The following is a 23,801-nucleotide window of genomic DNA, read 5'->3' as shown; positions in this document are numbered from 1 at the left end:
CTCACAATTTGTTCAATCCCACAGAAGCTCACAATCTGACACTCATTTGCATTATGCACAACACAGAAATGTTCAGATACTGTGTGTGTTCTTTTTTTGGACTTCACCGTTCTACAGGCAAGGCATGAGCCACAACGGTGAAATCCAATTGTTCTAATTGTTTGGCGTGGGCCACTGTCCGTTGAACTATGGACTAAGTGGTCTTTTAAAGATGGCGCCTTCTTGTAGATAAATTGTGGTTTTGGTGGCAATTGTGCTCCTAAAATTGAATCATTCTGGAGCAAATGCCAGTTGTTCCTAAATACTCTCTCCACATCTTTATGTATAGAGCTATACTTACTCACGAAGGCCCATTTAAATCTTTCATTAGTATGGTCTGGTTTAGGTTCCAGTAAAGCTGGACGTTCAATCAAGTCGATTCGTTCGATAAGACCTTTTGAATAGCCTTTGGCACTTATGTAGGGTACACACCAGGACGACCACCGTCGTCCACGACCGATAGACGACCATGGAACGATTTCCCTTGGACTTCCCGGGAGCTCCCAGGCAGTCCCCAGCAAACGATTAGCAAAAATTGTGTTTTTTTTGCGGAACGATCTAGATCCGATCCCGATGCGCCCGCGATGGTCGTTAAGACGGTCGGATCGCTGGTTTTTGTTTTTTTGCAAGAACACATGCGACCGTCGTCAGATTGGCCTTTGAAATTTGAATGAAGGGGCTGGACTAGCAGAGGGGGATAGGACTAGCAGAGGGGGATAGGAATAGCAGCAGCCATTTTAAACCAGTGTATTTCTGCTTTGTTACTAGTGAGGCTTGGTTTATACCTGCTGAACGCTGGACATAGCTATTTACACATTACTTTGTTTTGCCTGCCATTACAAAGTGTCTTTTAACCCTGCACTATGGAGAATGCAGTGATGGGTAGTCACCAGCAACAGTACCTGCTCTATTATGCAGTGTTGAAGCTCAGGCGTCAGAGAGCCCAGCGCAGGAGAGAAAGATCATGCTGGACAAAGCAGTGGCTACTTCAGCGTCAGACTCGTTCGCACATGCCACTGCTCAGGGACATCAGGGAAAATAACCCAGACGATTTTCGTAACTTCTTGAGGATGGATGATGCCACATTCCAGGAATTGCTGCGTCTGGTGACTCCCCACATCGAGAAGCAGGATACCAAGTATCGCATGGCTATCCCTGCTGAGGAACGGCTGGTGGTGACCCTGAGGTTTCTGGCGACAGGACGGTCTCTTGCTGACCTAAAGTTTGGATCCCTCATCTCCCCGCAAGCTTTGGGCCTCATCATCCCGGAGACCTGCAAAGCCATTGTGAAGGTGCTGCAGTACCATTATTGCAAGGTAAGGATGAAATATACACCGTACACTTAATTGTGCAAACAAAATATTTTTATTTATAATTTAGGCCTAGGACAGAAACAGGTTTTTTAGGCCTTTCATAGGTAAAACATGTAAAATAGTAAATAGATTGTGTCAACAAAAATATATTATAATACCATATATAAAAGATATTGTACAAAAACACACACTATATATAAAGATTTAAGTATGTATGACCCAGTTTAAACTTTCCCAATAAGTACGGGCTACTGTGTGGCAGAGGATGTCTGCCGCAGATAAGTAAAGGCTGTGGCCCACATGGCGCATGGCGCAGATGCAATGGCCCTGGCCCCATTGATGTGCGCCATATGACATGTGAGCAGTGGCCATCACATACCTGCAGCTGAGACCATGTCTGCCGCACAGTACCCCATACTATTGGTAAAGAAAAAAGGGCAATAAATGGAGTTTGCTCTCCAGATTGAGGAGAATCCTGTTCTCCCTCTGGTAATGCAGGTACAGGTAGCAGCATATAAAAAGAAAAAAAACACACTCTGGTTACTTCTGGAACAGGCCCTTACAACAGTAGGGATAAGGTACTGTGTGGCAGAGGATGTCTGCTGCAGATATGTAAAGGCTGCGGCCCACATGGCGCATGGCGCAGATGCATCGGCCCCGGCCCCATTGATGTGCGCCATACGACATGTAAGCAGTGGCCATCACATACCTGCAGCTGAGACCATGTCTGCCGCACAGTACCCCATACTATTGGTAAAGAAAAAAGGGCAATAAATGGAGTTTGCTCTCCAGATTGAGGAGAATCCTGTTCTCCCTCTGGTAATGCAGGTACAGGTAGCAGCATATAAAAAGAAAAAAAACACACTCTGGTAACTTCTGGAACAGGCCCTTACAACAGTAGGGATAAGGTACTGTGTGGCAGAGGATGTCTGCTGCAGATATGTAAAGGCTGCGGCCCACATGGCGCATGGCGCAGATGCAATGGCCCCGGCCCCATTGATGTGCGCCATACGACATGTGAGCAGTGGCCATCACATACCTGCAGCTGAGACCATGTCTGCCGCACAGTACCCCATACTATTGTTAAAGAAAAAAGGGCAATAAATGGAGTTTGCTCTCCAGATTGAGGAGAATCCTGTTCTCCCTCTGGTAATGCAGGTACAGGTAGCAGCATATAAAAAGAAAAAAAACACACTCTGGTAACTTCTGGAACAGGCTCTTACAACAGTAGGGATAAGGTACTGTGTGGCAGAGGATGTCTGCTGCAGATATGTAAAGGCTGCGGCCCACATGGCGCATGGCGCAGATGCAATGGCCCCGGCCCCATTGATGTGCGCCATACGACATGTGAGCAGTGGCCATCACATACCTGCAGCTGAGACCATGTCGATGGTAAATGATAAAATAGCCTATTTTTTAAGACAGATCCTCAAAAACAGGAGACTCTGGATCTTCTATCGGTAAAGAACTGTAGAATTGACGTACTGGGGGGGTTGAGAAGGCTGTGTAGGTGTTGACTGGGTATGTGTTGGAATTGTGCTCGACTGGCCTGGTACGGTGGCAGGCGGAGTAGGCACTGGTGATTCTAATGACAGTGGTGTGTCTGGTGCACTACCCATGCCAACTATTTTAGTGCCACTGTTGAGATCCCTAAACTGCCATTATACACCAACTCCATGCATAACTTTTCAAAAGTAAGTTGCTGGTCCGGAGCCATGTTGCGAACACACTCTGCCACATAAGTGAAGTAGTTGTCATGTTTGTCCGGGTTTCTTTGCAGGACTTGCTGTGCCCGCATCATAAATTCTATATGTGCTGCTGCTTCTCCTTTTTTTCCTTTGCCACGCATTTTTTTGGCACGGGGGAGTGGTGGAGTGGGTTCCAGGGTGGATGGCGGAGTGTGTGCCGGAGTAGGAGCTTCGCTCAATGTGCATGCATTATCAGATAGGACAGATAGGTCTGGGGTTGCAGGTGGGTAGTCACCAAGCTGTAAAAAAATTGAACATGTTTACTAATCAATTCTATTTACTTCTAATTTCAGTTCCCTACCAGCGTGAATGAATGGAAAGTCATCGCAGAGGAGTTTGAACAGCGATGGAACTTTCCAAATTGCGGTGGAGCCATTGATGGCAAACATGTCCGCATAGCCCAGCCTATCAATAGTGGTTCCTACTATTTTAATTACAAGGGCTATTTTAGCATTGTACTAATGGCTGTTGTTAATGCGAACTATGAGTTTATCTTCCTGGATGTAGGAAGGAATGGCCATGCATCGGATGGTGGCAATTTCAAGGACACAAACTTCTACGAAAGGCTCATAGCGAACACCCTTCACTTGCCGTCTGTCCAGGAAACTAAACAGGGGCTTAACTTTGTGTTTGTGGCAGACGAGGCTTTTGGCCTGCATGAGCATGTCATGAAGCCATATGCGCAAAGGGGCCTGAACCATGACAAAAGGATCTTTAACTACAGGCTATCCAGGGCACGACGTGTTGTGGAAAATGCTTTTGGCATCCTGGCAAGCCGGTTTCGCATTTTCCACACTGCCATTAACCTGAGGGTGGACAAAATTGACTGGGTTGTCACGGCGTGCTGTGTCCTGCACAATTTGCTCCGCAGAAAAGCCACACAGCAAAGGGCTACAGGCACAGCACTCCAAGTAGACCAAGAACTGCCAGAGGAGGTAGTGCAGATATCCTCCTTGCAAACCCCAACACAACACTACACAGGGAGTGCACGAGCCAAACAGGTGAGGGAAGAGTACATGGCCTACTTTAATGGGGAGGGGGCTGTGAATTGGCAGGAGGAATCAATTAGATAGCCAAAAAAATAGACTCACCGATGCAGACTGCGAATTCTCCTCCTCCTGCGCCGTGACTTCTTGGTTTTCCTGTTCGACCATCAGGACAACTCCTGTCCTCATCGACTCCTGGCTGAGGGTGAACGTCAACCTATCATAGTACCAGAACGATGTTTGATACATCTCGTCGACTCCAGCACCAGACTTCTTTGCAGCCTCCACCTTCTTGTGTTCCTTTAAGAACACCGTGCGCAGATTCTGGATGCGTTTCCGCACCCATTCACCATTGGCCTCTGGGTGAAATGGGAGACTGTAGCGAGCCAAGTCCTCCAAGGCTTGGTTTCTTTTCATTTTGTTCGAATACTCTTTGGATTTTGTTCGCCACAGGCATTCGTGTGAACGATATTTCTCTATAAACCCTTCTAAAAACTCTTGTTCCTTTGCGTTGGACATTTGGACTGTAAAAAGATAAAACCATTTTAGTTGTTATAGTTATATCCATGTTTTGTTTCATATTTAAATTTTTATAGTTATATCCATGTTTTGTTTCTGATTTAAATTTTTGTAGTTATAGTTACCAGTTTACCTAGTTCTTATGTTTTAAGTATTTAAAATGTTAATAAACTTTTATGAAAACCACTAGACATTTTATTGTGCAGATTGCTATTCACACACACAGGTGAATGGGGCCTAGCAGAGAGGAGTGCATGGAATACTGCAATGGTGGACAATGGTTATATGTATATATACATATATACACAAACACAGGTGAATGGGGCCTAGCAGAGAGGAGTGCATGGAATACTGCAATGGTGGACAATGGTTATATGTATATATACACAAACAAACACACACACACAGGTGAATGGGGCCTAGCAGAGAGGAGTGCATGGAATACTGCAATGGTGGACAATGGATATATGTATATATACATATATACACAAACACAGGTAAATGGGGCCTAGCAGAGAGGAGTGCATGGAATACTGCAATGGTGGACAATGGTTATATGTATATATACATATATACACAAACACAGGTGAATGGGGCCTAGCAGAGAGGAGTGCATGGAATACTGCAATGGTGGACAATGGTTATATGTATATATACACACATGGGGCCCACCCGAGCAAACAGTGACATGGTCGGGTGCACGGTTGCCAAACCAGTGATCTATACACACTATATACATTGGTGGCAACAGTGGGCATGCATAGGAGAGCATTGGGAGTGCAAACATACCAGGTTGTTGTTCTGGGAGATGAGACAAGAAGGAGAGTCCAACTGCTGCGCCAGCACTGTTTGCTATGTGGAAAAACATGGCGCCGGGGGAGTGTTTAGGAAATGCCACTCAAATAGGCTGGATCAAACGACGGACGCACCGACGGACGGACGACGGAGGCGGCAAAAAACACTCACGATCTGCATACGATTGACTAAATAACAAGAAGGTGACTAGCGCTCAGGCTATAACTTGATAACGGAGATGATATCTAGTGTGGTACAGCTTGCGTGTAAAGCAGGGTTATAAATAACAACAGTGTGCCAGTATAATGAAAGCAAAGGTGTTTATTGTCATTTAGTAAAAAATGACATCCAATGGTGGGGGTGGGGGTGGTGAGGGATGGGAGCCCTCTATAGGAGGGGTGTGGGGGGCTGGTGGTGGCTGCAAGAGCCAGAGTCCAGAGTCTTACAGTAAAAAGTAAAAAGTCACACAAGCACACTCCGTTTCACCTCCTGCGGTGAACACAGTCTGTGTGCTGGGTGGAGATGGATGCTGTGGAGATATTAGTGCACAGAGAAATCCTTTGGCTGAAGATGGTAGGTCACAGTCTTATCATAGGGTCATGATAAGTGTCCAGGTGTCGCTCAGGTTAAAGAGCGTCCTCTCTGCTGGCCAAGCGGTGCACCTAACACTTACCTGATACCGCTGATGTCCTCAATCCTTCCGTCCCTCGACGCTTCGCCGCTGAGTGGACTGTATCCTGCTGGTGTCTGCACAGCCGTGCAGATCACCAGTGAGTAACCGAGTCGCTTCAACAGAGACAGAAGCACTTCCGGGTCCCGCTGGCTTGCGTTCGCCGGGTGCTCCTAATCTCTGGAGTAACTCGGGCTGCACTCCCAGAGGGGAGGAGGCTTGTTGTAGATGGCTGTGTATGAGGTGCTGTCCAACGCGTTTCAACCCCGCTGGGGTCTTTTTCAAGGATAAGTGAGCTGCTTTGCTGAAGTGTTTTTATGAGGGTTTGTTCGTGGGATACGCCCCTTGGAGGCGGGCGTCCATTGGGTGTTGTTGCTGTCCATCTGATGACAAGTGCTGATGAGTAGAGTTCATTGGTGCATATGATGAGAAGTGCTGATGAGCGGAGTTCATTGGTGCATGTGACTGCAGAGCATTAGGTGTGTGGATGCACCAGTAATCTGTATACAATCAGATTCATTAAGTGCTTTCAGGTGTGCTGGCTTATGGAAAAGGTCAACATATATTATGTAGACCTTGTGCCCATGTTAGTACGCTGAGAGTCAGATGCTGCATGATGTGTGGCAGTCTAGTGGCTCTACATGGAATCGCAAGTTCAGGAAGTGGTTGACATGGTGTGTGTCGACCTTATGTGTGTGTTGATGACGGAATGGGCTGGAAATGGGGGTACTGCTTGAAAGTGAACATGGGGGCTGGTGGGGAAATTGTGGGTGTTTTTGTTCACTTGAGTATAATCATGTTTACCGTTTAACCCTTGCTTGTGTATGTGCCGGGAGGAGCCAATCATCTCAAATGCTGGTCACCATATGTCATGTGGGTTATTTCTTGAGTGGCATTTATTTGGATATTGCACCTAGGTTGAAGTCTATGTTTAAGCCATTGGGTTTGAGAGTATTGAGTTGGTAGATCCAGAACATCTCTCTTTTCGCACCAAGCAAAAAAAACCTAGCAAATTTGATGTTTTTTGTGACCTACATACCTTCACTAGAAAACTGTGTTTAAAGAAATATTTCAACTCAAACCCCATCATCAGGAACCACCAAGACACCACTGACAAATACCAACACACAAACCTACAACAACTCAAACAAGACCCCACATCCGCATACAAAAAAGAACTAGACACCCTCCTAGCAGAAGGGAAAAGCATGGGCATTCTTAACAAAGCAGAATACACATTCATCAGGACAGAACACCCCATCATACCGGTATTTTACTACTTACCTAAACTGCACAAAAACCCCACAAACCCACCAGGTAGACCCATTATTCAGGGATCAATTCACTATCTGCCAACTTAGCTCAATACACAGACAACTTCCTACAAGGAATAGTGAAAAATTTACCTTCTTACATCAGAGACACCACAGACATACTGGAAACGCTACAACACATAGACTGGCAGGAAGATTTTTGGATAGCCACCAGCGATGTTACATCCCAATATACCGTCATCAACCACAGACAAGGACTCGACAGCACCAAACACTTCCTGAACACTATCTCAACACTACCACCAGAGCACACAGACTTCATCATGAAATCACTAGACTACATACTACTACATAACTACTTCTGGTTCGACAATTCTTTCTATCTACAGACCACCGGGACCGCCATGGGATCAAAAGTGGCGCCCAGCTATGCGAACCTCTTTATGGGGAAATGGGAGGAGGACCATATTTGGGGTGAGCATGGCTGGAGCGATAATTTGATCCTATGGCGGAGATATATTGACGACATAATTTTCATCTGGAGAGGGACGGAAGAGTCCATACAACATTTCACACAACAACTCAACACGAACAACAATAACCTAAGATTCACCACTAACTATAGTAAACAGTCAGTACAATTTTTAGATTTGGAAATTTACATAGAACACAACACCATTCAGACCAAAACATATAAAAAGGCTGTTGATGTCAACAGTTACATACTGTATAACAGCGGACATCACAGACCTTGGCTTGATAACATACCCAAAGGACAGTTCCGCAGAATAAGGCGGAACTGTTCCAAGACCACAGACTACAACACACAATCTGACGAACTCAAACAACAATTCCTGGAAAAACAATACAACCCTACACTAGTTGAGACTGCACAACAAGAAATACTCAACACAGACCGGAAAGACACACTGACCATAAGAGACAAGACATTAAGCACGGACAACAATAACATACTATTTATCACTCAATACAACCAATCAGCACACACTCTCAAGAGGATTTTAAAGAAACATTGGCACATTTTGCAAGACGACACAGATTTAAAAACACTCATTCAAGATCAACCCAAGGTAGTTTTCAGAAAAGCCCCTGACCTTAAACAAAAACGGACGAAAAATCATATCAAACCCTCAAACTCCTTCCAGAGCACCCTGACCAACAGCTTAGGTTTTTTTCACTGTGGTAGATGTGCAGGGTGCAAATGTATGTCAGACATGAGCACTAAGGCCAACACCACCTGGCATTCAACCACTGTGAATAAAACATTTAAATACAAGGAACATCTGACATGCAACTCAACTGGAGTAATATATCTTATAAAATGCCCCTGCAACATAGAGTACATAGGCAGAACAACTAGATCTCTGGGCACCAGAATGTACGAACATGTCAGAAACATAAAAAGGGGATATGAACAACACAGTGCGTCCTCACACTTCAAAGACAGACACAACTGTGACCCCAAAGGACTGAAATTTACAGCTATTGAGGCCCCCAAAAGAAATTGGAGGGGAGGGGACTTCACGGCCACCCTGGATAAAAGAGAGATGTTCTGGATCTACCAACTCAATACTCTCAAACCCAATGGCTTAAACATAGACTTCAACCTAGGTGCAATATCCAAATAAATGCCACTCAAGAAATAACCCACATGACATATGGTGACCAGCATTTGAGATGATTGGCTCCTCCCGGCACATACACAAGCAAGGGTTAAACAGTAAACATGATTATACTCAAGTGAACAAAAACACCCACAATTTCCCCACCAGCCCCCATGTTCACTTTCAAGCAGTACCCCCATTTCCAGCCCATTCCGTCATCAACACACACATAAGGTCGACACACACCATGTCGACCACTTCCTGAACTTGCGATTCCATGTAGAGCCACTAGACTGCCACACATCATGCAGCATCTGACTCTCAGCGTACTAACATGGGCACAAGGTCTACATAATATATGTTGACCTTTTCCATAAGCCAGCACACCTGAAAGCACTTAATGAATCTGATTGTATACAGATTACTGGTGCATCCACACACCTGATGCTCTGCAGTCACATGCACCAATGAACTCCGCTCATCAGCACTTCTCATCATATGCACCAATGAACTCTACTCATCAGCACTTGTCATCAGATGGACAGCAACAACACCCAATAGACGCCCACCTCCAAGGGGCGTATCCCACGAACAAACCCTCATAAAAACACTTCAGCAAAGCAGCTCACTTATCCTTGAAAAAGACCCCAGCGGGGTTGAAACGCGTTGGACAGCACCTCATACACAGCCATCTACAACAAGCCTCCTCCCCTCTGGGAGTGCAGCCCGAGTTACTCCAGAGATCAGGAGCACCTGACGAACGCAAGCCAGCGGGACCCGGAAGTGCTTCTGTCTCTGTTGAAGCGACGCGGTTACTCACTGGTGATCTGCACGGCTGTGTAGACACCAGCAGGATACAGTCCACTCAGCGGCGAAGCGTCGAGGGACGGAAGGATTGAGGACATCAGCGGTATCAGGTAAGTGTTAGGTGCACCGCTTGGCCAGCAGAGAGGACGCTCTTTAACCTTAGCGACACCTGGACACTTATCATGACCCTATGATAAGACTGTGACCTACCATCTTCAGCCAAAGGATTTCTCTGTGCACTAATATCTCCACAGCATCCATCTCCACCCAGCACACAGACTGTGTTCACCGCAGGAGGTGAAACGGAGTGTGCTTGTGTGACTTTTTACTTTTTACTGTAAGACTCTGGACTCTGGCTCTTGCAGCCACCACCAGCCCCCCACACCCCTCCTATAGAGGGCTCCCATCCCTCACCACCCCCACCCCCCACCATTGGATGTCATTTTTTACTAAATGACAATAAACACCTTTGCTTTCATTATACTGGCACACTGTTGTTATTTATAACCCTGCTTTACACACAAGCTGTACCACACTAGATATCATCTCCGTTATCAAGTTATAGCCTGAGCGCTAGTCACCTTCTTGTTATTTAACTTACCCTGGGTTTGGACAAACCAGACTTAGCAGCCGGCAACCGAGGTAGAGCGCCCACTCTCACTCTCCTGTGCATACGATTGACGGTCGGTTGGCCTGGGATTGCCGGATCCTACCTGCAGCACGTAGGACCAAAGATGCGACCAAACGAGTGGCGTGTACGCGCATTGGATCGGAATCGGATCAAATAAATGTCAAAAACACACGATAGTACATACAATCTGCATACAACCGGTCGGAATTGGATCTAAATTGACAGAATCGGGCCCTAGTCGTCCTGGTGTGTACCCAGCATTAGTCTTTTAGACACTTCCTCCAATTGTTGGTTACAGACAATACTGTCTGTACAATTCCGCTTAATGCGGATAAACTGTCCAAAAGGAATTGCGTCTAGCCAGTTTCTATGATGTTGACTATTAGTAAAAATGAAACTGTTTGAGTTGGTCTCCATTCTAAATGTTTTGGTTTTCAAGACATAATTTTCAATGTATAAATTTAAATCTAAAAAGGATACCACTTCTTGGCTACAGTTAAAAGTCAATTTACTGTTCTTATCATTTCTATTTAGGGAAGAAGTAGTAGTAGTAGTAGTACGTTTATTTATAAGGCGCCACAAAGTGTCCGCAGCGCCGTACATAGCAAACAAACAAAAAAAAAAAAATTACAAGGTAACGTACAGGGTGTGTAGAAAGATACAGTATAAATAGGGGTATAGCTGGTAGAACTAAAATCAGCATCAGTTCAGAAGTAGGTGTCAAAATAGTCAAGGAGACCGAAGATGAAGTAGAGGAAGGGAAGAACAGGACAGGAGCACAGGTGAGGTGAAGAACAAAAATTATCCAGAGAATCCTTATCACCGGACCAAATAAAACAAATATTATCAATGAAACGGCTCCAGGTCACCAGGTCTACCCCCAGCACGCCTCCCTGCCACACTACTTGATCTTCGCAGTGGGCCATTAAGAGGTTAGCGTAGCTAGGGGCAAACCTGGTGCCCATAGCCGTCCCAGTGCACGGTAAATAAAAAGACCCTTCATGCAAAAAATAATTGTTAGTAAGAATGAACGTGATACTTGCTATTAAGAAGGTCTTCAGAGGTTCTGACATAGAGCTTTGGTTCAAAAAATACGTGACGGCTTCTAAGCCTTTCTCTATATCTATGATTGTATATAAAGTGCTTACGTCTGCAGTACATAACCACATTTGTCCATTGTATATTAGATAATTTCTTTAAGATATCACCAGTATCTCTTGTGTAAGCCTATGTTGATAGCACTAATGGTTGTAGATGTGAGTCTACGTAGGCCGACAGATTGCTGGTGAGGCTATTACATCCCGAAATTATCGGGCGACCAGGGGGGTTGAGGGGGTCCTTATGAATTTTGGTGAGCACATATATGGATGGAATACTGGGTTCATATATATTTAAAAAATCAAATTCACCTTTGGAGATGATTTAATCCTCCAAAGCTTTAGAGGGGAGCTCCAGAAGGCCTTTCTTAATTCTGGGTGTAGGGTCACCTCTAAGTTTTTTAATAGTATCTCCAGAATTAATCTGTCTGGAGATTTCTGCCAAGTATAGCTCCTTTTTCATAAGGACCACCCCACCTTCCTTGTCTGCAGGCTTCACAATCACAGTATTATCCTTTTTTAACACATTCAAAGCCTCAAACTCCTTTTTTGATAGATTCAACTTGACATTCTTTTTGGCATTTGTTTTCTTATTTTTTGTAATCTTATCTAACTCCTCACATACAATTTTGTTGAAACAATCCACAAAAGCACCCCTACAGTGAGTAGGGTAGAGCGTTGAGGGAGCCTTGAATTTAGTTGATGTGGTGCCCGGATCAAGATTCAAATTAGGTGCATTAGCCTCTTCTGCATCTTTTTGCGAGAAGAACCGCTTGATTGCAAGCTTCCTTATATATTTTTGTACATCCAAGTATTAATCAAATGACGTCGGTGTAAAGGAAGGGGCAAACTTAAGACCCTTACGTAATACACTAATTTCTACACTAGTTAGGGGTCGATCAGTTAAATTAAAAAAAATTGTTTCCATATCTTTATCTATGGGTGAACAGTTTTCAATGGTAGAGCGTCTCTCTGATTTTTTTAGGAATTTTTTCTTTATCTTACCCTCTCTTTTTCCTCTCCTAGTTTTTTTATAATTAGTGGGTATTAATTGATCCTCCTGTTCCTCCGTCCCTGTTCTAACAATTATTTTTTGCATAAGGGGTCTTTTTATTGATAACGCAAAGATTTGATTGATTGATTAAATATGATTGATAACCCAAACTTGTATATTTTTACTTTTATTACCTTTAAATATAAAGGCAACACTGAAATGATTGCACACCAACACAACCTTGTTATAAAATGTATGACAATGCTTTACTTAAAGAATAGCTTTATTACAGGTATTTGCAAATGCAGACTAACACAAGAAACATAAAATTGATTATCTAATACTTAAAAAGTAATTCTAAATCAAATCAAAATGGACACCTTTCAAGGACAGTGATCAGCCATGATTAAACCTCCTTCATAGTTACCTCCAGCCCCCGTGCCTGCTTGTTCTTCCTCAAGTGGCTCCCTCCTTCTTCTCTAACTCTGATATTTAAACCTTAATCACACCAATTAACTAATTAATTACTCATAAGCATTGAGTCTAAAGGCCCCCATACATTAGGGCGACTTGTTCTTAGGACAAGTCGCCCCCGACTTCCCCCTGAGCTTCCCCGGGGGAGCTTGATTAGATTGGCACTGGATGTGCCATTTTTTACATGTGATAAATCATCTTGATTTATCACATGTAAAAAACCTGGGGAGCAGGGGCTACAGAGCAGGGCTGCTGGTGGGAGCAGGGGGGGCTGGGGACGATGCGGGGGACACAGGCGGCATAGAGCCGGGCAGAGGGAGCCGGGAGCTGTCAGTGCTAGAAAAAAAAGCCTATACAATGAATGGGCAGCCTGTGATTGGCTGAGCGCTCTCTCAGCCAATTGCTGACTGGCTGAGAGAGCGCTCAGCCAATCACAGGCCACCCATTCATTGTATGGGCTTTTTTTTTTTATTCCGTGCTGACAGCTCCCGGCTCCCCCTGCCCGGCTCTATGCCGCCTGTGTCCCCCGCAGCGTCCCCAGCCCCCCTGCTCCCTCCACCGCCACGCCGCCCTACTAGGTCCCAAGTCGGGTGGTCGGACGTGCAGCAGGTCCGACCACCCAACGCAGATCCGATGTGCACGGGACCGCGCATCGGATCTGAGGGGACATCAAAACTAGCCGATTTTGGTCCGATTTCGGCCAGATCCGACTGATCTGGCCGAAATCTGACCAAAATCGGCTAGTGTATGGGGGCCTTTATTGGCAAGCTCTGCTTTCAATCATGATGTCATATTTAACCCAACACCCAACTTCAGTGGCCTTGGGGGTCTACGCATGTGTGGCCCTGTTCCCATATAGTTGATGTTTGTGGAGTCTAGGTGTCTGTCCTTGCTCCATTATACTGTCAACATCACATTCTTAAGCTTCTAAAACCAAAAACAATTCTCTATAAGAAATCACTTTTACAGCACTGTTCTGAATGATCAGCCATTTTATAATGTTATTATGCAAGTCATGATTCAACAAAATGGCTTCTGCTTCTAATAAACACCTGCTGCTTAGTGCAAAGGGTAGGCCTCATACGCCGTGGCTAGTTCCTTGTGCAACAACTAACGCCACCTGCAGCAATAAATAACAATATCTGAGAAAACAGAGTATAACAAAAGTATAGAATTCTTGATGCGTTATTTCTGTTTTAACAGTCCATCCTCTGAACTTTGTAATCTCCAAAGAAAGTTCATATCTCTTGCAAAACGCATCATTTGTTTCTCTCTTAATACATCGGAAAACCTTCTTGAAACATTTCACTAGTATACAGAAAAAAACAATAATATTATCTTGGTAAAAACATTAAACTTCTTAAAGCATATATAACATTGACTTATGCAAACCAGTTGTTGGGGTTCAATCGAATAAACCAACTGTAGGGAATCACATCACTCACACCTGTTCAATAAACTAATTTTTAACCCAAATAATTTCATTCAACTTTCCTTTTAACGTCACCATCAGTTTAGTATTTGTGATGCTTGTACCATATTTTAATTATATTCACAAATTCAAATATAATTTTATAAACTTGGGATAATGTAAATAAGTGTGTTTCTTTAATATACCATGTGTTACTTTCAAATCTTCATGTTGAATCACCACTGTATTAATTATTTACAATAGATCTTGTTTGTAACCATTTAGAAACCTTAAGTTTGTAAATATACTATAATCCTTGTGTGTAATGTCCATGGCTTATGAGACAGTATGTTTGAGAAAACATCATAAGAAACAATTCAATGAGTACCCTTTTTTATCTAGATTTTCTACTAGCACACCCAACTCTGTCACATAACTACATGTTTTGTTGTACTCCAAAATATCTCCTGTTATTACACTCTTTACCAATTTTAAACCTAGGGAGAGTCAGTAACCTCATAAGATTCACTTGTGTAAATCCTACATAGAAAATTAAGTGTTGTTTGATTTGACTGCAAATATAAGTAGCCATGAACCCAACATTACCAGAGTGATACCGTAGATGACAATCTAACCAACAATCAGTTTACCTTATTGTTCTTTTTATCAGCTCATGATGAGCGTCTAAGGAAGAAATGTCAGTTTGCATATAGATATTATGTTTGCACCATTGTTACCATCCTTACTTAGAATGGTTCTTCTATACCGATACCTCACTAGATGTATTCTATCAATGGTTCTGGTGTGGGAGTTCTTAGTTACTTTTATGTTATTACTCATATATTTATTTTAAGCCTTCTAATTAGTTTAATATTGGCCATCAGTATTTTTTTTTTACCATCCTCTGATGCAAACCAAAACCTGGGGGCATCAGTAGTATGATGTATATGTGTGTCTGTTAAGATTATTACTATACTTGTGGGATTAAATTTAAAAGCAGAAGTAGAATACACCACCATGACTCTAGCAATACCTCTTTGATAACTATACACATTGTCCTTGCCAGCAACCAATCCCTGGTAACCCTCATTCACTATAAAAAGATGAAAACTTAAAAAAACAAAAACGACTTCTTCAGTTAGTTAGTGTATGGGAAACTTGGTCACTCATGGGAATCCTTCTTTTCCACCTACAAATAATAAATACAAACTATAATCAGGACATATGTCCACCACTGTGCTACTGCACACCATTACTACGTTACATTTACTAGTGTGGCTGATATTTTTCTGCATACGTTTGCCACACACACATTTATGAAGCATTACAGTGTCTCCTATATCACTCATTAGGCTGCTAAATGCACATACATATCTCACTATGCTGAAATGAGAGCAAGCATGGCCAAAGTATGCTCCTCCAGCTGTTGTGAAACTACACATCCCAGCATAGCTTGCCAGTGTTGCTATTAGGAAGTAATTTAACTATGGGAAGGCATGCTGGGATGTTTAGTTTCTCAACAGCTAAATGTGCACAGTTTGGACATCCTTATTTAATTTGCTTCATATGGCACATGTTTCCCCAAGTCTTTTAAAACAACACACTTGTTGTTGTTCTATCACATACTTCACATGAGCAGAACTGTGGCCATAATCTCACATCACACCAATGGTGCAGGTTTCATATATAAATGTGGGTTATTAGACATGGTTGTATTCACATGTGTCATTGAAGTGTAACACTATCTACAAACACACCTTTCTAGTATCCTCAAAACATACATGTAATATATGTTGTGAGGATACGAGTTCTTCAATCACTCAGACACCGAGCAGATAAACCAGAAGAACGGTTTATTTTCCACAGCACGCACAAATAGACAATAAACAGTGGCAAAGGTAAATTGCAGAGTAGAAAGATATTCAGGTAGCAGGCCCAAACAGACAGTCCTTGTATAGTCACAGTCCCAGATCAGTTCCACAGGGCAAACTATCACTTATCCACACAGCTGTGATAGCAGAAAACTGTATAAGTCCACAAAACACTGGCAACTCCACAGAAGCGAGGATGAGGCGTTCCACAAGACACAGGTAGAGCATACCTCTGAACCTTAAGACTGCGACTAACCTCCTTCCTCCTCTCTTCTCCTTCAGCTCTCTCTGGTCTGACCAAAAAACACTTTTTAAAACATTTCAAATTCCCACGGTGATCGCATCATCTGTGGGGTTGCCCAAGTTCCTGATTGGTGGATTCAAGCATAAGGTATATCCCACCTTCAATCCACAGTGGTCCAACTGCTGCTCCCAACCCCTGCTGTGTCTGGTTCCACAAAGTCTGCTAGAGCCCAGAGGTTTACAAAGAATTGTAAACCCCCCTGTGGAGATGGTTCCTCTGCTATCTCTTTCCTGTAAATAGCAGCACAATTTCAGTGGAGATTGCCTTTTGGGAGGACAGTTTATGATAACCCTTTTCCTGTAAGGGCACGGGCAAATGGTATCAGTGGTATAATGCTTACATGAATAAAGTCCTGGGAAATACAGACATACATAGGGAACAATAGGGCTAAAATGTACATTAATTACTGTGGAGTAGAGGATGTCACAATTCACTTTTATCGCCAATGCCATTCCTTCACATTTCTTCACATTTCCTCCCCCACATTTTAGTCCATGTTCCGGGTGTCCTGGGTAATGGCAAGGGCTGGTCTCCTGGTGTTAGGTGGCACTGGGTCTGGTTCCTGCTGACGGGATAGGCCATCCGCGTTTCCATGATCTTTACCCTTTTTGTGAGAAATAGAGAAGTTGTACAGTTGTAGGGCTAAGCTCCACCTCAGTAACCGTCCATTGTCTCCAGCTGTACGTTGTAGAAAACTAAGGGGGTTATGATCTGTTACCACTGAAAACTCACGCCCATACACATAGGGCTGCAACTTCTTTAGTGCCCAGACGATGGCTAGGCACTCCTTTTCAATGGTGGCGTAGGCTATCTCGCGGGCAACTAGTTTTCGGGAAATAAAGGCAACTGGGTGCTCACACCCATCCTCCCCTATTTGACTTAGCACAGCTCCTATTCCACAAGCTGAAGCATCTGTTTGCACAATGAACCGCCGGCGGAAGTCAGGGGGACCGGGACAAGATGTCCTTAAGCTGGGAGAAAGCCTGCTCGCAGTCAGGGGTCCAGTCAATGTTTCGGGTGTACTTTTTGGTCGTTAGGTCAGTCAGTGGTTTGGCAATGGTGCTGTACTGAGGAACAAATTTACGATAGTACCCCGCTGTGCCCAGGAAGGCACGTACCTGTTTTTGGTTAGTGGGGTGAGGCCACTTCAGAATGGCCTCAATTTTTGCTGGTTCTGGACGAATACGGCCTCCCCCAACCCTGTGGCCAAGGTACAGCACCTCTGCCATCCCCATCTGACACTTATCCGGTCTGATTGTCAACCCTGCCTGGCTAATCTCTGCTAAAACCTGGGCTACATGCTGCAGATGATCCTCCCAGGTCTCACTAAAAATTGCTATATCATCCAGGTAGGCCTGGGCAAACTCCTGACACCCTGTCAGTATGCGATCTACTGTACGCTGGAAGGTGGCAGGGGCATTCTTCATCCCGAAGGGCATGTCAGTAAATTCAAAAAGCCCAAATGGGGTATTGAACGCTGACCTCTCCTGTGCCTCTCTGGTAAGGGGTATCTGCCAGTACCCCTTGCTAAGGTCCAGGGTGGACACATAGCGAGCCATCCCCAACCTGTCTAACAGCTCATCTACCCGGGGCATGGGGTATGCGTCTGTCACTGTCACTGTCACCTCATTCAGCTTCCTATAGTCCACGCAGAAGCGTGTACTCCCATCCTTCTTGGGCACTAAGACCACGCTGGAGGCCCAGGGACTATTTGATGGCACAATGACCCCAAGCGCCAGCATTTCGTCTACCTCTTTTTTCATCATATTGAGAACCTCGGGATTCAGCCGATATGCTGGTTGCCTAATGGGCCGAGTTGCTCCGGTGTCGACATGATGGGCTGCTACATGAGTGCGTCCCAGCCTGCTAGTGAACTGAGGCCCCACTAGCTCCAAAACCTCCCTCATTTGTCGGGTCTGGGTTTCAGTTAACTGTGTGCCTATGGGCACGGCCTCCACCCCCAAATCCTTCTTGGTTGCTGCCAGAATGTCAGGGATGGGGTCAGTCTCTGGGTCATCCATTGGTGGGCAGCAGATTGCCACAGCCCCTATTTCCCTGGTGACATATTTTTTTAATCTATTTATGTGGTAGGTGCCCACCCGCTTCCCGGTTTGATCTAGGGCAATGATATAATCTACCTGCCCCTGTCGGTCCACTACAGTATATGGCCCTGCCCAGGTCGCCTGTAACTTGTGCTTTCGTACAGGTACCAGTACCATAAATTTCTGACCCACTTCCAACTCCCGTTCACGTGCATGCTGGTTGTAATAGTGGCACTGCCTTCCCTGTGCCTCCAGCATATGGTCATGCGCAAGCTGCATTAGCCTTTGCAGTCTCTCCCTCATTTGGGCCACATATTCTAAGACCGGAACCTCCGGTTCCTGGAATGATCCTTCCCAGCTTTCCCTGACTAAGTCGAGAGGACCCCGGACCCTTCTGGCATATAGTAACTCAAAAGGGGAGAACCCGGTAGAATCTTGCCTTACTTCGCGGTATGCGAATAGAAGCTGTTGCAAGGATTTCTCCCAGTCTCCCCCCTCTAATTCAGCATATGCCCGTAGCAACTGCTTAAGGGTCGCATTAAATCGCTCACACAATCCGTTTGTTTGGGGGTGATAGGCAGTAGTGCGAAAGGGATGGACCCCAAATTTGGCCCATATGGTCTGCAGTAAGTCCCCTTGAAATTGCGCACCTTGGTCGGTGACCACTTCTTCGGGAAATCCCACACGACTAAAGATATCCATGAGAGCCTGGGCAATATGCTCAGCATCTATGGATGCCAGCGCCACCGCCTCTGGGTACCTAGTCGCAAAGTCAACCACAGTCAGTATGTATTTCTTTCCTGTTCTGCTCGGTTTATTAAAAGGCCCAACAATGTCCATGGCCACTCTCTTGAATGGCTCACTGATCACAGGCATGGGTTCTAGGGGGACACGACGTGGGGGTCCCCCGAGGCGTTGACAGACCCCACATGACTCTCTATACTGTCTTACCTCCTGGTTTATCCCTGGCCAGAAGAAGTGCCGCAGCAGTCGGGCCCGGGTTTTACGAATCCCTAAATGGCCTGCTGAGGGGATGTCATGGGCAAGTGCTAGCAATCGCGCACGGTACTGCTGGGGAACAATTAACTGTTTCCTAGGGACTTCGGGCTCTAATGGGTCTGCTTTTGCTGGCACCCTGTACAGTCTCCCCTCCTCCCACTGAATGCGATCCTCCTGAGTTCCCCAATCACTCCGTCCTGCTGCCCTGCGGAGGCTAGCTAGGGACGGATCTGTTTGTTGGGCTTCCCTAAATTCCACTCTATCTACCTCCCCCAGATTCACGTCACAGTCAAGCAAGTCTGGTACCATGTTACTCACCGGCGGTGGCTCAGGGGCTGTAGCAGTAATTCCTGGTGCTGGCGGGAGAGGGCCCTCAGGTGCTATCTCTCCAGCCTGTGACTGGCTCCGGGTGATAGCTCCCACGAAACAACTGGCCAATCCACCACCCAAATCATTTCCTAGAATAACATGGGTGGGGAGCCCTTCCAGAAGTCCCACGTTCACTTCCCCAGAGCCCTGACCCCAATCCAAGTGTACCCGGGCCATGGGGATGACAGTGATCTGCCCCCCTGCCATGGAGATCTTAATTTTCCGTTGCTTCAGTAGTTGGCAGGGGGGGATTAATTCTGGGCGGATAAGGGTGATGGAGGCACCCGAATCTCTTAACCCCTGCAGTTCCTTCCCATTAACTTTTACAGGCTGTAGATGTGGCTTCATGTTATCCGGGGTGGCTTTTCCAATAGCTGCTACCACCTCCACCTGGTATACTACTTCCTCCGCCTCTGGCGCATCAGGACAGTACTCCCCTCCCCCTCCCCCAAATGATGGTTCCTGGCACACAGCTACTCGAGGCAAGGCATGTCAGGCACCTGGAAATGGTCCTCTTCCCCTGGGGCAATCTCGGCGGACATGACCCACCTTGTCACAGTTGTAGCAGCGACGGGCTCCTGGTAGCTCGGGTCCCCAAGGCCGGGGGTTGGGGGGCTGTGGAGCTGGGCGTTGGGGGGCCGCCGGTAGATCCCGATCTGGCTGGGCCCATCGGAGATTGGTCTTTTCCTCGATGTTGGCCCCTCTCCACCGAGGCCTGTTAGCTGTGAACTCGTCCGCTAGTTGTGCCGCTTTCTCGGGGGTGGTAGGGGTCCGATCTGCTACCCACTCTCTGATCTCAAGAGGCATCTTATTCAGCAGCTGCTCCAAGATAAAAGCATTTTTAATATCTTTTACAGTAAGGGCCTGCTTCACGGACAGCCACTTATCACAGTTCCTCCGCAACAGGTTATTAAACTCTGTAAATGAAGAATCGCCTTTTCGGGTTATGGTGCGAAACTTCACACGGTATGATTCAGCAGTCACCGCATATCTAGCAAGCAGGACACTCCGTACCTCCTCATATACCAGCACCTGCTCTGGGCTCAGGGCATGGAATGCTTCCAGAGCCCTTCCTCTCAGACTGGGGAACAGAAATCGAGGCCACTCTGCTGCCTCAATTCCATGCAAAGTCATAACGGATTCAAACATCTGCAAATGGGTATCAATATCCGAACCGGCATCATCAAAAGGTGGGATGTCATTATATCTCAGCCTGGCCACCTGGCTTACTGATGCTGCCGTAGTGGGTATAGAGGACTGCAACCCCAATGCAGCTCCCAAAACTGAGGCTCCTTGTCCCAGAGCTGCCAGCAAGTCCTGCAACTGATCTGCATTTCCAACAGGCAGCGCAGCCCCTGAAGCATTTGTCCTGTTGGCCCCCTGCACCTCGTTCCGCTCTAGGACGGGGTCCTCATCGTCCTCCTGTCCAGGGTGTTCTTGGTCCCATTGTGCCAGCTTTGCCATTAATGCTGCTCTGGTGTCCAATGCCTCAAACTCAATCTGCCTCGTACGGCACAGATCCTGCAGTTGATCCTTTTTGCTGTATCGGTAGCATAGTGGTGCTGGATCCATTCCCTGAGGTGTTTATGACTCGTTGCTCGAAGGTTGGTGTCTGAGTGATCCCGCTGCTGCTGCCAAATGTGAGGATACGAGTTCTTCAATCACTCAGACACCGAGCAGATGAAACCAGAAGAACGGTTTATTTTCCACAGCACGCACAAATAGACAATAAACAGTGGCAAAGGTAAATTGCAGAGTAGAAAGATATTCAGGTAGCAGGCCCAAACAGACAGTCCTTGTATAGTCACAGTCCCAGATCAGTTCCACAGGGCAAACTATCACTTATCCACACAGCTGTGATAGCAGAAAACTGTATAAGTCCACAAAACACTGGCAACTCCACAGAAGCGAGGATGAGGCGTTCCACAAGACACAGGTAGAGCATACCTCTGAACCTTAAGACTGCGACTAACCTCCTTCCTCCTCTCTTCTCCTTCAGCTCTCTCTGGTCTGACCAAAAAACACTTTTTAAAACATTTCAAATTCCCACGGTGATCGCATCATCTGTGGGGTTGCCCAAGTTCCTGATTGGTGGATTCAAGCATAAGGTATATCCCACCTTCAATCCACAGTGGTCCAACTGCTGCTCCCAACCCCTGCTGTGTCTGGTTCCACAAAGTCTGCTAGAGCCCAGAGGTTTACAAAGAATTGTAAACCCCCCTGTGGAGATGGTTCCTCTGCTATCTCTTTCCTGTAAATAGCAGCACAATTTCAGGGTAATTGGATCACCCCCTGTGGAGATTGCCTTTTGGGAGGACAGTTTATGATAACCCTTTTCCTGTAAGGGCACGGGCAAATGGTATCAGTGGTATAATGCTTACATAAATAAAGTCCTGGGAAATACAGACATACATAGGGAACAATAGGGCTAAAATGTACATTAATTACTGTGGAGTAGAGGATGTCACAATTCACTTTTATCGCCAATGCCATTCCTTCACATTTCTTCACATATGTACACACATATTTGAATATCAGGGGGAGAAACACACTTGCCTTTTCTTCACCGCCGCCAAATCCCTCTCCACTGGTGCCACCTTATTGATTTCCTCTGTGATTTGCTCCCAAATCTTTATCTTTGCAGTGGGAAGCAGCCTCCTGGGAGCTCACTCAATCCATTTGCGTACTCGGGGGATTAACATTTTCAATTCAGCCTCTTGAAATGCAGGGTTTTTCTTTTTACTGGTGGTATCCTGCCTAGCACTCTTCTAAGATGATGCAGGGCGTTTGCTGGTGTGCCCAGTCACCTCACCATGCAGCTGCTGGGTCACACATGTTTGCAGAGATGCAACCTCTTGTTCTGGCTGGTTGCTGGGCCCTTCTTGAGCCTGTGCAGTTGGGACAGGGTCTGCTTGAGAGGGTCCCCCTTGTTCTGCTGTGCTACTCCTCTCTTGGGTCCTCATTCTCCGCTCCTGTTCCCTCCTGAACAATTCGTCCGTCATCGATTGCAGTTTTGCTCTCAATCGGGCGTCCTCAGCTGCGGAATCATCAGAGTCTGACATGTTTGCAGCAAAAGTGCTCTTCATCTGGCTGCATATTTATATGCTAAAATCCCGTCTTTCACAAGGTTTTTATTTTTATTTTTCCCCAATGTTGTAGCTAATTCCCGCCGAAAATCCGGCGTAAATTACACGGTATCAACACACCTGAGCATGCACATGTACATGAACATACACAGGTTGTTGAGCACTCTGTGCTACATGGCTAAATGTGTTCACATGTTATTCCACTGATGAGTATGTGTTTTCCGGTGGTCTCTGCTGGAGTACTTGTATGGTTTATTTATTAACCCTAAAAAAAAAACAAAGCTCACATTGCTTTCCTTACATTTATTATGTGGAATAATTTTTGGCATAGCAACATGTTGTATGTGCGGTATTATCAGCGTAAATATGTATTAACACATAGTTGCGTGGAAACATTTTCGCATACTGTATATACAGTACGTCTCCATACATTTAATGCGTACTGTATGTTCGTGCGTGCATAGCGGAACGGTCAGCGAATCTTTTCATTCACATACATACTGTTAATCTTAGATGGATTAATAAAGTTTACATAAAAAAAACAATGTTTTCGACCATTCAGTGACCACCAAAACTTATATATGTACCTGCAATTATTAACTGCGCCATTGCCAATACACGGGAACTGCTGGTGCTGGTCCAGGTAATGGGCCAGTGCCTGGGGCCCAGGGGCTCCTATGTCTCCAATGCGGAGAAGCGCCGGGCGTACAACGCTGCCCGGCGCAGAATCTACGCCCGGACCTGCGT

At 45.5% G+C, this 23,801-nt stretch overlaps 1 long non-coding RNA gene across 1 annotated transcript in view; it reads left to right on the top strand.

Annotated features, from left to right (window-relative positions):
• The window catches only part of LOC146045951 (uncharacterized), a 221,064-nt gene that overhangs the window by 173,275 nt on the left and 23,988 nt on the right, over positions 1-23,801 (top strand). The window lies entirely within an intron of this gene.

Source organism: Crinia signifera, chromosome 11, assembly GCF_055691185.1.
Source record: "Crinia signifera chromosome 11, ASM5569118v1, whole genome shotgun sequence".
NCBI lineage: Eukaryota > Metazoa > Chordata > Amphibia > Anura > Myobatrachidae > Crinia > Crinia signifera.
Note: the sequence above shows the minus strand (reverse complement) of the source record. Positions and strands in the feature narration are given on the sequence as shown.